The following is a 16,874-nucleotide window of genomic DNA, read 5'->3' on the forward strand; positions in this document are numbered from 1 at the left end:
ACTTAGTGTGTCCTTGAGTTTTAAACATAGTCAATACGCCAGAGTATGGAAGCAAACCAATATTAGAAGCACATGTGACATTGTCATAAAATCACATATTTTCATATTACATCTTAAATATTACATTGAAGATGCTGTGGCTATCTCATGTCATCTCAGCTCATCACTACTTAAAGATTACGGTAGTAACTCACCACTAGGTCTAGTTATAGAATATGTTAATAAACACAAAAACCTATTAGAACCAATGAATGAATTCAATGAAGTTGCAGGATGCAAAATACAGAAATCTGTTGCATTTCTATACACTAAACATGAAGTAGCAGAAAGAGAAATTAAGAAAATAATCCCATTTACAATTTTACAAAAAAAAAAACAAACAAACCTGGGAATAAACCTAAACAAGAAGATAAAAGACCTAGACTCTGAAAATCATAATCACTGGAGAAAGAAAGTGAAGATGACACAAACAAATGGAAAGATAATCCGTGCTCCTGGATTGGGAGAATAAATACTGTTAAATTGTCCATACTATCCAAAGCAATCTATAGATTCAGTGCAATCTGTATCAAAATACCAATATCGTTTTTCACCAAACTGGAACAAATAACCCCCAACATTTGTATACAACCACAAAAGACCCTGAATAGCCAAAGTAATCTTGAAAAAGTAGAATAAAGCTAGAGGTATCACAATTCCAGACTTCAAACTGTATCACAAAGCTTTAGTCATCAAAACAGTATGGTATTGGCACAAAAATAGACACATAGATCAACAGAACAGAATAGAGAGCCCAGAAATAAATCCACGCTTATATGGCCAATTAATCTAGAGCAAAGGAACCAAGAATATGCAATGGGGAAAAGAATCTCTTCAACAAATAGAATTGGGAAAACTGGACAGCTATTTGCAAAAGAATAAAACTAGACCTCTTTCTTACACCATACACAGAAATAAACTCAAAATACACCAAAGACCTAAAAGTGAGACATGAAACCATAAAACTCCTAGAAGAAAACATAGGTAATGATTTCTTGGACATCAGCTGTAGAAATATTTTTCTAGGTATGTCTTCTGAGGCCAAAAAAAAAAAGTAAAAATTAACTATCGGGATTACACCACAGTAAAATGCTTTTGCACAGCAGAGGAAACCATTAACAAAACAAAAAAAGAAGGGGAGATTCCCTGAGTGGGAGAAGATATTTGCAAATGATATATCTGATAAGAGGTTATTATCAAATATATAAAGAAACAACTTGGTATCAAAAAAAAAAAAAAACAGATAATCTGATTAAAAATGGAGAGAGGACCTGAATTGAAATTTTTCCAAATAAGATGACAAATGGCCAACAAACATATGAAAAGATGCTCAACATCACTACTCATCAGGGAAATGCAAATCACAACCACAATGATCTATAATCACCTTCTACCTGTCAGAATGGCCACAATCAGAAAGATAAGAAATAACGAGTATTGGGGAGAATGTGGAGAAAAAATAGCCCTTGCAAACTGTTGGTGGGAATGTAAATGGATGCAACCACTGTGAAAAACAGTATGGAGTTTCCTCAAAATATTAAAAATAGAAATACTATATAATCCAGTAATTCTACTACTGGGTGTGTATCCAAAGAAAATGAAAACACTGATTTGAAAAGATACATGCACCCTGTGTTTATGGCAGCATTCTTTGCAAGAACTATGATAAAGAAGCAACCCAAGGTCCATCAATAAATGAATGGATAAAGAAGTGTGTGTATGCAAACACACACACAATGGAATATTACTCAGCCATAAAAAATGAGATCTTGCCATTTGCAACAAAATGGATGGACCTAGAGGATATAACATCAAATGTAATAAGACTGAGAAAGACCAATTCCATATGATTTCACTTATATGTGGAATCTAAAAAACAAAACAAAACAAAAAAAAAACAGCAACAAAGAAACAAAGATATTAGGAACACCTGGGTGGCTCAGTGGTTGAGCATCTGCCTTTGACTCAAGTTGTGATCCCAGGCTCCTGGGACTGAGTTCCACATTAGGCTCCCCTCGGGGAGTCTGCTTTCCTCTCTGCGTCTCTCATGAATGAATGAATAAATTAATAAATTAAAAAAATCAAGGAGATAAACACTAACAACAACAAAAAAATAGACTTTTAAATACAGAGAACAGAGTGGATGCCAGAAGAGAGATGAGTGGTGAAACTTGTGAAATAGATTAAGAGGATTAAGAGGTACAAATTTCTAGTTATAAAATAAGTCACAGAGATGAGCAGTACAGCATAGGGAGTAGAGTCAATAATATTGTAATGATGTTGTATGGTGATAGATTGGGACCACACTACGGTGAGCAGGAGTAATGTATAGAATTGTTGAATCATTATGTTCTACACCTGAAACTAATATAGCACTATTAATTAGACTTCAATAAAAATATATTACTATCAATTTTTTAAATGTTTTGACGACTCTACTTCAACATAAATGATTTTGTCTGTAATCCTATGTATTTTTCTTGACTATGCAATGTAGATGAAATAACTGCTCATAGTCAATATTTTTAAAAAGTAAACAAAGCACACACATACTAGTTTACACACTGCTCAGTATAGTTTGTAATCCCATGTATTTGGGGCATCTAAAAATGTTTTTCTGAGAAGTGTTCCATAGGCCTCAATATCCAACAAAAGACAGTATGATACAAAAATGTTTAAAAACCTCCGCTGTGGGCAGCCCCGGTGGCTCAGTGGTTTAGCGCCACCTTCGGCCCAGGGTGTAATCCTGGAGATCCAGGATGGAGTCCCACATCGGGCTCCCTATGTGGAGCCTGCTTCTCCCTCTGCCTGTGTCTCTGCCTCTCTCTCTCTCTCTCTCTCTCTCTCTCTCATTAATAAATAAATTTTAAAAAATTAAAAAAAACACCTCTGCTGTAAGGGTACCTGGATGGCTCAGTCAGTTGGGTGTCTGCCTTTGGCTCAGGTCATGATCCCAGGATGCTGAGCAGGGAGCCTGCTTCTCCCTTTCCACCACATGTGCTCTCTTGCACTTTCTCTCTCTCAAATGAATAAATAAAATATTTAAAAGATAAAATAAAAACCTCTGCTGTAGACAAAGTTGACTATTCCCTCCAACTTGAAGTATTTTCTTTTCTCTATTTTCTCAGCTTTATACTCCTGATTACCTCACTGGCCAGTCTTTTCTGTTGGTTTCTCCTCTTCTCTTGACTTCTGCATTGGACAGTTCTATGGCTCACTCTCGGGTTTCTTCCTCTTCTGGATCTGAACTCTAGCTGTTGAGCTCATACCATCCGTGGCCTTATAGACCACTGATGAGCTGATGATCCCAGATCTTTAGCCTGTTGTATCCAATCCTGACATCTCCATTTGAAGATGTGATAGGAATCTCATGCTTAAGATGGCCATAAGAAAATTTCTGATCACCCTTCCACAACCCAAACCTGTGCTTCCCCTGGTTTTTCCCATCTCAGTAATAGAACCATCTTCTAAACTAACTGCTCAAGCAAAACCTATCTTTGATTCCTGTTTCTTCATTTGTGCCCCAAATGCAATCCATGGGCAAGTTTTATCAACTCAACCTTCCAAACACATCCTGAATTTGTTTAATTCTCTCCCTCACACCTGTTTTACCATCCTCATTCTAGTCCCCTTTATCACTTAAATTCATACAACGGCCTCCTGACTCATCTCCCTACCTCCACTATTGCCCTTGAACAATTAATCTTGTCCACAGTAATAAAAATTATCTTAAAAATATGAAACATTTCAGAAATGTAACCAGTAAAAAAGACTTATGTATATATAAACAAACCACCCAGTAATCTTTTTTGTAATAATGAATCAGATCATTGTCATTTCTCTGCTTAAAACCATCTAATTGCTATTCATCATAGTTAAATTAACAAGTCTTTACCATGGCTTACAAGACCCTCTATGATCTAGTCCTTGGCTCTATCTACCACCTTGTCCCCATACTTCTCTTCTCCCTCACCAGTCACTCACAGTGACCTCACCGCTAGTACTCAAACATATCAAGCTCACTCTAACCTCAGAAGCTTTGCATTAAACATTCCCTCCTCCTGCAATTCCCTTCCACCGCATCTTTGCATGGCTGGTTCTTTCTTGTCCCAGCTTAAAACTTCATGAAAAGACTTTTCCCACTCGCCCAACTTAAGAAATTCATCAGCTAATCCCTCTCTATCATACCAACCTATTTTCTCTTGATCATAATATTTTAAAAAGACATTTTTGTTTATTGACTTTTTCTTTTTTTGACTTTTTATTTCTATAAACACCCCCTGCCACACACATGTGCATGCATATGACTTATAACATAAACTCTATGAGATGTGGGATATTGTCAGATGTGTATAACCTTTTAAACTCCGGCACCTAGTAGGTGCTCAATTAATGTGGAGAAGGAAGGAGGGAGAGAGGAAAGAGAAAAAGAAAGGGAGGAAAGAAAGGAAGAGGAAAGGAAAGAAGGAATTTAGCATTTTAAGTCTCCATTTAAAAATCTGTCATAAAAAGATTTCGAGCAGCATCTGAAAAGACATTTCCAGAAGATGAAATTATTCACAGCACCCAGTAACTTTTAAAAAAAAATGTCATGCTCATATCTTAAGGACAAGAGACTATTGTAAAAGATGAAGACTGAACAACACATTGTTACAGCTCAAGAGGCCTAATTGCAAAGTGTGCCTGCCTACTCATCTTTCCATCACTCTTGTCTCCATCCATAATGCCAAGCTAATCAGGAAAAGGACAGTGTGGTCACTCAACCAAAGAACAGTGCACCATCCTTCTACCCAGATGAGCTTACAATCTCCTAGAGAAAAACAAGTATTAACAGGAAAATGTTTAGGGCAGTCTGGGTGGCTCAGCGGTTTAGCGCCTGCCTTCAGCTCAGGGCATGATCCTGGAGACCCGAGATCGAGTCCCACGTCGGGCTCCCTGCATGGAGCCTGCTTCTCTCCCTCTGCCTGAGTCTCTGCCTCTCTGTGTGTGTCTCTCATGAATAAATAAATAAAATTTTAAAAGAATGTTTAACTGTAGACAAAACACAGAATTAATTACTACAGGTGCGAATTCTGACTTTCCTCTTTCGGGTTTTCAAAATGTTAAGTATTGATGGACCCGGTTCACCAAACCTTAAAGTAAGGTACTTTAAGCTACACTAGGTTTTCTATTCTAATTGTCCACATGAAGAGGCTTGCTTTAGAAAGCATGAGTGGATTCACAAGTGCTCCCATTGAAATACTCTACTCAGCCTGGGCCTCACGCATGGGTTTGAGAGGCATCTTTCGGATACCTATTATGTGCTAGTCCCTGCCTGCACTGCATCTTGGAAACTCAAAGATCCCAGCTCTACCAATTACTCACAGAGTGCCCTAAGAAGAGAAACTTGGCATCTCTAACCTCAAATTTCTAGCTGTAAATAGGAACAATGATAGAACATCCAAGCTCACTCAGGTCATTGGCAGAATTCATTTCTTTGCAGCTGTAGGGCTCCCGAGAGCTAGCTTCCTCAAAGCTACCAAGGAGAGTCTCTAGAGTCAGCCTGCTAGGAAGACAGAGTTTTATATGATGTATCCTAATCATGAGAGTGATATCCCATCACATTTGCCATATCCCGTTGATTAGAAGCAAGTCACAGATCCCAAAATCAAGGGGTAAAAAAAAATCATTCAAGAATGCAATCACCAGGAGGTAGGCATCATGGGGCCCACCTCAAAGCTTATATGTCCTGGTTGGGGATAAAGAGGAGTAAAGAAGCACTTACAATAGAGTATAATTAATGCTGCAATGGTCAAGTACAGAATAATAGGTACAGAAGACTATGTACATAGCTTTTTCTGAGTGGGTAGGTGAGTGGTGGTAAGATTTCCTAGAGGGATGACCATAAGCTGAAACATGGAGGATGTACACAAGTTTGCCATGTGTATATTGGGGCATGGTGAGTGTTCCAGGCAGAGAGTCTGATAGAATGGAAAACATTCCCTAAGTAAAAAATAATGCATATGGCCAAACCATATTTCATTTTGTTTGTATTCTACAAATTGCTAACATTTCACCATAAGAAAATTATCCATCATGGGCACAGGGCCACAACTCAGTAAGTTTAAATACTTTCTTAAATGAATATCTAAAGGAAGAACCCTTCAAAGTATGTTCCTCATTCTTGGAGGAAAGTGCTTACAATGTGTCTTAAAGAGAAAAGACTTCCCATTTTATGGGTTCTCATTATTTAAAATAGTGATCTCCTAAGATTTTAATATATCCTTGGTCTTGGATGATCCCAGCTCAGATCCAGTCCTTTGTCAGTCTCTGAAGTAATTATCTTCTGAAAAGAAAGGCCCCATGGGGTGGGAGAGCACCAGCTGTTGAATGCTTAACACTACATGCCAAGTGAATGGCCAATTGCCCAAATAAAATAGGTATCTAAGCCAGGTGGAACTGTTTATTCTAATCTGCTTATTCAAATTGGAATGTAGCCAGTTCATTTGTGAAACGTGCTTACAAAATAATAAACTATTATTGACTGCTAGACACATCCTCCTCTATGATGTTTATACTGAAACTCCACTTCAAAAAGACCCTGAACTTTGTCCTCTGCTGAATTCATCATGATGCTCAGATTTCTCAGCCATATCTAACATCAACTCCAGAAAAGTCTATAAAATGGGACTGGAGAGAGGAAGCTTATTGTGACAGATTATAGTTAAAGCAAAATTTGTATTAAATTACTTTCAAAGAATCAATTCTAGTAGTTATGTTCCTCTTATTCCTTAATGTGTCCATAAGGATGCCTCCTGGTTGTAAGACATAGAATTCCTCATATGAAGAGGCTAAAATGCTACAGAGGATTCAGCAACTCATGTAACTGAGAAGTCCATAGATAATTTCAGGTACAGTTTGATCATGCCTGTGGCTTCACTTCTCTCCTAAATTATAGGCAATTTTCTCAGCTCTGCCTACTCTCGTTCAAAGGCTGATTTTAAAGAGTGACTTCAGGTAGCAATTTACATCCAAGAGGAAGCTTTCTTTAACCATTTAACAAAAACCCTGACCATTGAGCTAAAAAGGCCACATTCAAACCAATCCCTGTGGCTGGAGGAGCATCGTTTGCTAAATGATTTAGTTATATGATTTTGCAAGGAAATGTGGTTATATACATCCATCTCTGTGGCGCTGGTGTGAGGATCCAAGTGCCTTAGCCAGCGTGTGGGTCTTACAGACTACCCAGCATGTGCCTCTCAACAGAGCTGTCTTTACATTGTTTTCATATTACAGATGGATTTGTGAATATAGGGTACCCAAAGGTCTCCGGATGCAAGAGAGAATGTCAAAGGACTCACTCCAGGGGGTTTGAAAATGTATGCCAATGGAACAACTCAGGGCTATCCCCAAGTACCCCGAACCGTAACTGCCCCACATTTAGTACATCCCAGAACTCCAGTGTCTCATGCTCATAGATCTAACTCCCAAATTTCCCTGAAATTTGACCTCTTATGACAATTCCAGGACCCGGGAAATGACCCCACCTGAACCAGCAGCCTATACCTGACCAGTTTATAAAATAAACTTGGAATTGTATTTAATCATGGCATTTCAAATTCTTTTTCAAAATATTCTTTTTGCCCCTCAAATTTTCCAGGCCTTCACATCTCTCAAGATATCAAACATGATACTTTTAGGAGCCAACCAAGTTATACATAATGCATTTTTATGTTCCTAAATTAACAAAGTGACTTTAGATCTGTGAAGGGTGCTAAAAATTATATAAGCTATGTAAGTATTTTTATTTGTTCAAACATTTTCAGTTTCCTTCAGGGCTTAAAAGTTTCTGAGAACTTTCTATTTCTAAGTAGGCCTAGTTTGTTATGGATGAAACAAAGACACTCCAAAAACATGTCCATTTTTTTCTGAGGGACCTCACAGCCAGGTTTTTTTTTTCATCTTCTAGAACATCAATCATTTGGGTATAGCTTGCCCCAAACCATAGAGTGTTTAGACCTCTTGCTTATTTCTAATCAGCATTCATTGAGGTCAAGCAGACCATGAGACAACGATTTGAGTGCAACTACTTTATTTGCAAGGTGATCCTAGAAACTGCTAGTAGAGAAAAAGGAAGTGAGGTAAGAAAAGAAAGCACCCAATTCAGCAGGTGTCTACCATGGGCTCCCGGGGCCTTGTCTTGCTGGGGAGTTCTGGGAGACAGAGTATAGAATAAGCTTCAGTGTGTATGTCATCTCATCTGAGGGGCAAGTACCTGGGGTATTTTTTTCTTCAGATCCTTCCCATCATCGGTGGGGAGACTGTCCCCCAGGGGACTCAGCTCCTGGATATTTCTGGACTTCCCATACAAAGGTCAAGAAAGAGCCCAAAGGCAGAGAGTTACAGATGTCTGTAGAAGGATGCTAATAGCATACACTGGTCCAGTGACTTAGAGAAGACAAACGCAGGGTGCCAATATATTTGCAACAATGCCTATGGCCAAAAGATTAATATAGATTGTTGATACTAGTTGTAAGTATCACTGGCTGTTTGGGGCTGTTACCTTAAAAAAATTTGTCTTTGATGAAATTCCATTTTCTTGGGGTTTACTGAAATCATCTCATTCACATAACAAATCATAATGGCAGAGCAAAAAAAAAAAAAAAAAAAAAAGCCCTGAATTTAGAATGAGCATAGCTGGGTTCTAGCCTGGACTCTGTGGCCTTACATACAATAATTCATGACTATGGACTTCAGTTTCTTCAATGTAAATCAAAGGCTTAAGTTAACAATAACAGAAAACACTTAGATGGCCTTATTACATACCAGGCATCATTCTGAGTGCTTTGCGGATATTAACTCACATAACCCCTGTGACAAGCAATGAGATGAGAACTATCAGCTCCATCTTACCAAGAAGTAAACTGAGGCACAAGGTAGTTAAGTAACTTGAATGAAGTCACATGAGTAATAGGTAGTAGAACCAGGAATGGAATCCAAGTTGTCTGGCTCCAAAATCAAGACCCTCATCTACCACCAGGCTTCCTCTTAATGCAGTAACCTGTAAGCCCCCTTCCTTAGTAGGGACCTATAATCTTTGACCTCTGTTAAAATCAGGCAGTAGTAATGGTATATTCACCTGCTGTACATTTTTACTTCTATTGTTTGAAACAAGCTCAACTTGTGTTATTCCTCTTATGGAATAGTTTTTATTTTATTTTATTTCTTTATTTGAGAGAGAGAGAGAGAGAGAGAGTGACCAAGCACTAGGGGCCGGAGGGAGAGGGAGAAGCGGGTTCCCTGCTGAGCAGGGAGCCCTACATGGGGCTCAGTCCCAGGACACTGGGATCATGACCTGAGCTAAAGGCAGATGCTTAACTGACTGAGCCACCCAGGGCTCCAATGGAATAGTATATAAGGTACATTGTAGGAGCTAGCAATAAGCAGAAAACATCATGTACCCAGTAGGTCCTAATATATCCCCTCTGGAAATGGCATTCCATGTCTGCACCAGGAAGAGATTTGATTTAAATCTTTGCCTTAAAAAATTGAACTGTCATATCTTTCTAATACCTTTGCAAATATCTCACCGACTGTGGAAACTAAACCATCAAAAACTCATCTTCTGTCTGTTTTATTACTAGAGGATATCCTCTTAAAATTCAACCAACATTTGTTCAAGTAAGATGCCAATGAACCAGCCATCATCAGCACCAAGCTAGAATTTTCAGTTTCCACTGAAGAGTATTAATGTATATCAGCTCAAGGTAATCCTTAGAAGCCAATTTCTACCATCTCTTAAAATGCGATCCCCCAATCTCTTAAAATAGCCCTTTCAAAAATTTGAAAGTTTCTCTTTGAAGTCATCATAATTATGACAAATAGTATTTAATTCCTTTATAAAATGCATGCTGATTTTCTACTGTATATGCCCCACTATGTTAGGAATCGAGATCTGAGGAAAATGATACCTATTTGATGTCCCTGACCTTCAAGATGCTTCAAATATACCAGGTGAGAGGGATACGTGGCAATAATACAAGAAAGGACATGTAGAGAGCTGGGTTCTAAATAACTGCAAAGTTATTATGGAATTAGCTATGCTGAATGGTCCAAATAATTGTCATGGTGTCTAGTGGTTATGACAGAATGTCATCATTCATTCACCAAATAATTATTGAGCACCTATTATGCCCCAGGACCTTTGCTGTGGAGAAGATAATCTTTTACAATAAGGAAGATAGATATGGATCCTGCCTTCACGGAGTTCACAGTTCAGCTGGGTGATTGGCAGTTGAATAACAACCTTTCTGCCTTCGGCATGTCCCTCAAGTATTTTACCGCTGTAACCTTCCAGGAGCCAATTCTCACTCTTCCAACAGCCATCTTAATTGACTTTTTCCACTTCATGCTCTTACTGGCTCTCCCCATCATGTCAAGGAGGGTTACAGTGATGTGTTTTTAAAAGAAAAAGAAATGGTCATCCCTTTTTTACTGTAAAACTCTCCAGCTAGAGCCAAAGCCCCCTTGGGCACCAGAAATGGAGGCACATGGAACAATAACACAGCCATGCAGAGAGTGGAATAAGCATGCAATTCTCCACATATTAAAGCGTTGTGATAAGGAGAGGGGTTTAAGAAGCAATCATGCTAAGAAACACCAGAAGAGATTATAGGAAGCCACCTAACCTGGTTTCCCTGGGGTCACCCTCAGATCACATTCCCTTTGGAGGTTTTGAAGGCAAATTGGCCATTATATATGGCTTTTCTGCTACCTAAGAGAAAAAGAAAAGAAACAAACAAAATTCCTGAGGAGAGAGGAAGGTAAGAGAGGAAGAGTGGACTGATGGTGCTATAAAATGCAAGTGATAGCCACTGTGAAGAGCAAGGATAATATGGAGTCACATATGCCTCTGACATTCTGTAAAGCTTCCGAACATGCTGCCCACCCTTCTGAGCAGAATTCATTTGGTTCTTTGCTAACGTTACATTTAGTTTTCTCACTGTGAACAGCAACTAAGGCTGTGACTCTGGCTATGATAACGTATGACTCACGCACACCCGTTGGCACCTACTTTGGTCTCTTATCAGATGACCTGCCTGACCTTGACAGCCTTCTCTGCTTTAGGACAATTTGCAGGATGGAATTTAAGTATAACCAGTCCTAATTCCTTCTATCCCCAAAGGCTCCCAAGACAGCAATCTTGGAATGATCCATGCCTTGTGATTCTCACATTTCTCTTATCTCTGAGACTACTTTTCATGCTCGCTTTGATGCTACTTGAAAATATTCTCACCTTGACCTCCAATAAAACAGAAATCCCCAAATATATCTTGACCTCTTCTTGTGTCAACTCTTGCAATACTACCTCTTAATACCTTTCTAAATCCCTCTTGAACATGAGAATTCTATTTAGTGCAGCCGCCCATAACTCACTTTATCTCAACTATAGTTATTCTAATCTTTAAAAAAAAAAAACACCTTATTTTTGAAAACTTCTCACGTATTGCCTCTTGAAGTCCATTTTATTGCTAAGGGCTTTATTCCATTTACATCAGGTTTCCGGTGTAAAATTTAATTGGAAAATTGAGGTAAAAATAGGCATAATCCAGGGAAGAGCTAAAAGAAAATTTAAAAACTGGAATGGTTTTACCACCAATACTGGCTACCCTCCCATCACCCATGTGCTTATTGCTTTGAGTTAGAAGGGAAAATGAATTAAGACCAAGGGAAAGATCAGGATAAGAAAAAGGGTAAGTGGGAGAACTCCTAGAATCAAATCTGGCTTAAAAAGAACCAAACCCCACCCCATCAAGTACTGCTTCACAATGGACCTTGACTTGGAAGATGCCTTGAAAAGACTCTTTGTGTCTTGAAAACAGCATGAGCGTTGGGAATGGATGAATTTGGACTCTAATCCCAGCTCTCTCACTTACTTGCTGTATGACTTTGGGGTAGTTACTTATCAACTCTGAAATTTTTTTCACATCTGCAGAGCTTCCTCATAGGATTGTTGTAAAAATTAAATGAGATAACCTAGAGAAAGCATCTGTCAATGGAACACACTTAGTATATGGTAGCTCCCCTCCATTACCTTTGACTGAATGATTTGAAGAATGTGTTAAATAGCAAGGTGACGGATTCAAAATTCCACTCGGATGCTAAGTTGCAAACCCAGCAAGACATCAGATGTTTTTTTATATTTACCCAAGGTATCCCATTTGTTGGAATAGCTTTCCTCCATTGATCTAGGAAAGTACAAATAGTCTGGCCTTAAAACAGTTATCATCAATAAGTGTTTATTGATGGCTCACTATATATGCAACACTGGACTGGTGACATGGGGAAGCCAAATCCTTGGTCTACAGGGAGTTAACAAATGAGGTGGACTAAACTTCATTCAGACAGGCTAAGTGGTTTTAATACTGTTCAGATAACAATTCTCAAACCTGCAAGATCTTCAGACTGATCTGGTTTGCATATTAAGTATGTATTTCAGTAGGATGGGTTCCAGAAATCTGTATTTGTGATAAGCTTCCAGGTAATTTTGACATTCACCCAAGCTTGAGAGCCTCGCATCTTTAAAAGATGCCTCTCTACTGTGGAGATTAATTTATAAATCAAGTCACATCCAAACTATGTTAAGAAGTCCAGGGAGATGTGCTTGTCTCAACACTAATAAATATGTCATTTCTCAACACCACTGTTTCTGTTGGTTGTGTTGTATGTGAATTAACTTTGTGAATTTTTGTTCTTTTAATTTTTAAGATAACTTTGCAGGTCCTGAATGCTAGTGGCCTGAAGAAAATTATTATATATAAAATAAAGATAAAATGTAGTAGGATCTTTTCAGATGTCTGTCAATGGCAAAACTAAACGTATAAATGAAACAATTTACAACTAAAGGAACAAATGATGCGGCAATGAATGTATTAATGCAACCTGTGCCAAAACCTTTAGACAGAACTCCATCCAATGTAACTTGCCCAAACCCTTCAAACCCCTTCCTTTAGGATGGACGGATCCTATCTCATATGCACTGTGTTCAAAAGCAAAGCAATCAGTAGTGCACTGTACTCTAGTGATGTTGTATGGGTTATTTTAGTCAGGAAAGCTGAAAGTATTCAAGAAAAGAAAATAAAAAAAGAATACTGAGTACATTAGTGGAAATCACAAATTTGGATTATTTTTTTAAATATTTTTAAAACTTTAAAAAAACTTTTTTTTTTTTTTTTTTTTTACAAATTCTGATTCTAAAAGACATGTTCTCAAATTTTTTTAAGTATTTTATTTTTTCTTGATTTGGACATCAAAAAAAAAAATAACCCTACAAGCTTTACTCACTCATTCATTGATGTCAGTTAACCAACATATATTGATTATGTGTTATTTTCTAGGCATTCACTGTTACAGATGCTCTGCATGCCCCCCCACCATCCACCCTCTTCTTAGGTCTCACCATGCTCTTACACCTCATGAGGTTTCTTCATCAGCCACCTGACTTTCCACCCAAGGGTATTTATTCTTGGGCTAAGCTTGAGTACAAGGCAGGCCCAAATGCCAGGAGCTAAGACCCATCAATCAATCAAGGATGGGAGTTCGTGGACAAATATCCCAACTTCCTCACCCTTGGGTGGGATGAGCCTGACAAGGGTTTTGGACTGCTTCTCAGAAATCCCCAGGGAGATCAAGCTCCAGTTGCTCACAACATTAACATGATTATGAATATATTCTACACAATCTCCCTTCCCTTCCCCATCTTCCTTCCCTTCTCCATCTTCCTTCCCACTCCCTCTTAGCACTTCTTGGAATCACCTTCCAAACAACTTACTTGCACTCAAAGTCTCACCTGAAGGTCTAGTTCTAGATGAACCCCGACTAAAACCCTAGGTCAGAGGAGAGTGAAAAAGATACAGCCATGTCTTCAAGAGGTTCAAATATAGTATGAACAGATTCAAACAAGCTGATATATGGTAACATAAAATATATGAAAAGAGCTGATATATGGTAATATAAAATATATCCCAACAGCACAGTAGGAATGACTCTCCACACAAGTTAAGGAAGACCTCACAGATGAGATAAACATTTTAGCTGTCACAATGTATGAGCACAAGGTTTACATCTAAATAAGAGAAAAGCATTTTAGACAATGGGAACAGCATGTACAAGCGTGGTACCCCTACCACCGTTTACACACACATGTACAAAATCCTTGGAAGTTCTTGTGTACTTGGAGTCCAGAGTACACTGAGAAGAAATATAGAAGATAAAAGTATTGTTAAAAATTAATTGCTTGGTGGCCGGCATCCCAATGTACCTTGCCTCCTCATAACCAAGCCTTTGTGTAATGCTCTACCAAACCAAATCTGGGCCAGCCCTATGAGTCCTTTGTTGTCAGTAAAACATAGTGGAGGTGTCCTGTGCAGTTCTGGGCCTCGGGTTTGAGACCTGACCACTTCTGTTTTATATTTTATACTTTACAGAACCCGGAACTACCACATAAGAAGTATGGTCACCTTGCTAGAGTCATCAAAAAAAGAGGCCAAATGAAGAGTCCAAGATCCTAGAGCCCTAGGGTCCCTGAACACAGCTGTCTAAGCCAAGGTGCCAGATACAGTTCAGTCAATTTACATAATACCAGTCCCAGCTGCTGTCTGACTTCAGAGAGCCCAAGAAAAGCCAGGAGAAGAACCATCCAAACGACAGAATTGCGAGAAACAATTAAAAGGTAGTTTTCAGCAACTAATAAAAAGGTTGTTGGGGGTTGGTTTATTATGCAGCCATAGAGAAACAAAACAGTTGCCAAAATGTGAACAGTGTTGAAAGCCATAGTGAGAGATTTACACTTGATCTGGACACAAGAAATTAACAAAGCAACAGCCCTGATTTCAGTTCAAGGATATGGTTTTGGACAGAGAGGATGAGGATTTGAAAGGGGAGCCAACATTTATCAAAGGTCCGTTATGTCCCAGATACTTTGTAACTCTTATCTCATTTCATCACAAAACCCTGGGAGGTAGACACCATTATCCGCATCTTCTACAGAATGGAGAACCAGAGACCTTGGCAAGCTCACCCCAGGTCGCAGTGTCAGAGCTGACACTAAGCCCAGGACTCTCTCATTCCAAAAACCTTGTTCTTTTCATTTCTACACCATGATGCGTCGGGGTTGGGGGTAAGAAATGTTTTATTCACAAGTTATTTAGGAGGTAGAATTCACACACTTAGTGAATGACTGACATGTATCTGGGTCATGAGGAGCATTCACCAATGACAGTTGCTTCTACCTCAAGGGATGGGTCATTATAAAAGATGCATAGTTACATGCTGTAGAATTCAAAGTAAAGAATCAGGTGAGAGATAACCAATTTTACATAAAAAGAAGTTAAGATCAATAAGGTGACATTTTAGGGGTTTGCATTTGGCTGGTGTTGCTGCAGAACTGATGATAATATGTATAAAGAAGATCGAGGAAAGTAAGAAATTCCAAGACATTTCACATGGGAAGGACTCAAAATATTTCTAACTCAGCCCTCCAGGTTTCAGGTCAGAGGCTGCTTTAGATAAAGCCTCCGAGATTTTACACTAGGGCTAGGATAACTTACATACATCAAGAACCATTGCAAGAAAATAGTTCTCCGTCAGTGTCCAAAGAGCAGGATTTTTAGTTTCCCACAATTAGAAGTGAAGAGTTCGGCAAAATATTTTTAAGAAACACAGCTATACTATAAAAATGGTGTATTAGTACCATTTTTCAAGAACTGAAAAATAAAAAGATATAAAAGTGAATACTGTATTCACCAGAAAAATGCTATCTACACATTTATCCATTCTGCAGCACCAGAGGTAGGATAGAGAATGTTCCTGTGAGAGCCATAGATACTCAGAAAGAAGAAAAAAATTCAATCAAAACTCCCAGAGGAAACAGTAACTTTATTTTTATTGTGTTTTAGAGAGAAAGATTAAATGTTCTCTGCTTTAAAAATTAACAAAAGGGAGCATAGAAATACTATCCAACACATAGAATTTTATTTTTTATTTACAATAAAACTATATCTCTCTTGAATCTGTGCAAAGAATACAGAAAATAGAGAAACTAAGTGAACTCAGGCCCTGCTGATTGCATGCTCAGCCCACAGACTCTCCAATATACCAGACCACCTGTTATAGAATCATAAGAATATCCGTCCTTAGACTACAGCCCCTGAAAAGAGAGAAAACAAAAATTCCTGGGGAACATTATGCTCCAGTCAGAGTAAACTTTCTGCTGCTCCTAACACACCACACTCTGCTAATATGGTGTGATGAACTGAAATTTCCCAAAGCCACAATAGTATCTGTGTGACTTCCAAGGGTCAATCAGAAAAAGCCTTAAAATAATTTTTTTTAAAAAAGCAGAAGCCTTGTAGTTTCTCCCTTGGGTCTTTGGAATGGTCTCTTAGGAACCCAGTCACCACTCTGTGCAAGGCCCAAGCCACATGGGCATACTGCACGTAGTTCCCTTTGGTCAACAGTCCTGCTGAGCCCAGCCATTGACTCATCCTACCCATGACAGAAGAAGCCTCCAGATGATTCCAGGCCCCAGCTCTCAAGCCACTCCAGCCAACTGAATCTTCCCAGAGGAGGATCCAGACATTGCAGGACAAAATATTCCCTCCCCACCACGCTCGGTCCCAATTCCCCAATAGAATCTGTGACCATAAAAAAAAAGAAAAAAAAAAGATTGTTGTTTCCTACCACTATTATGGTGGTTTGTTACGTGACAGAAGATATCCAAGATATATGTACATGGTAAATACAGCTCCCACTTCACTGCCTAGCTGCCTCCTCATATTTTTATGTCTTATTTTAGC

This window comes from Canis aureus, chromosome X (genome assembly GCF_053574225.1).
Source record: "Canis aureus isolate CA01 chromosome X, VMU_Caureus_v.1.0, whole genome shotgun sequence".
NCBI classification, from domain to species: Eukaryota; Metazoa; Chordata; class Mammalia; order Carnivora; family Canidae; genus Canis; species Canis aureus.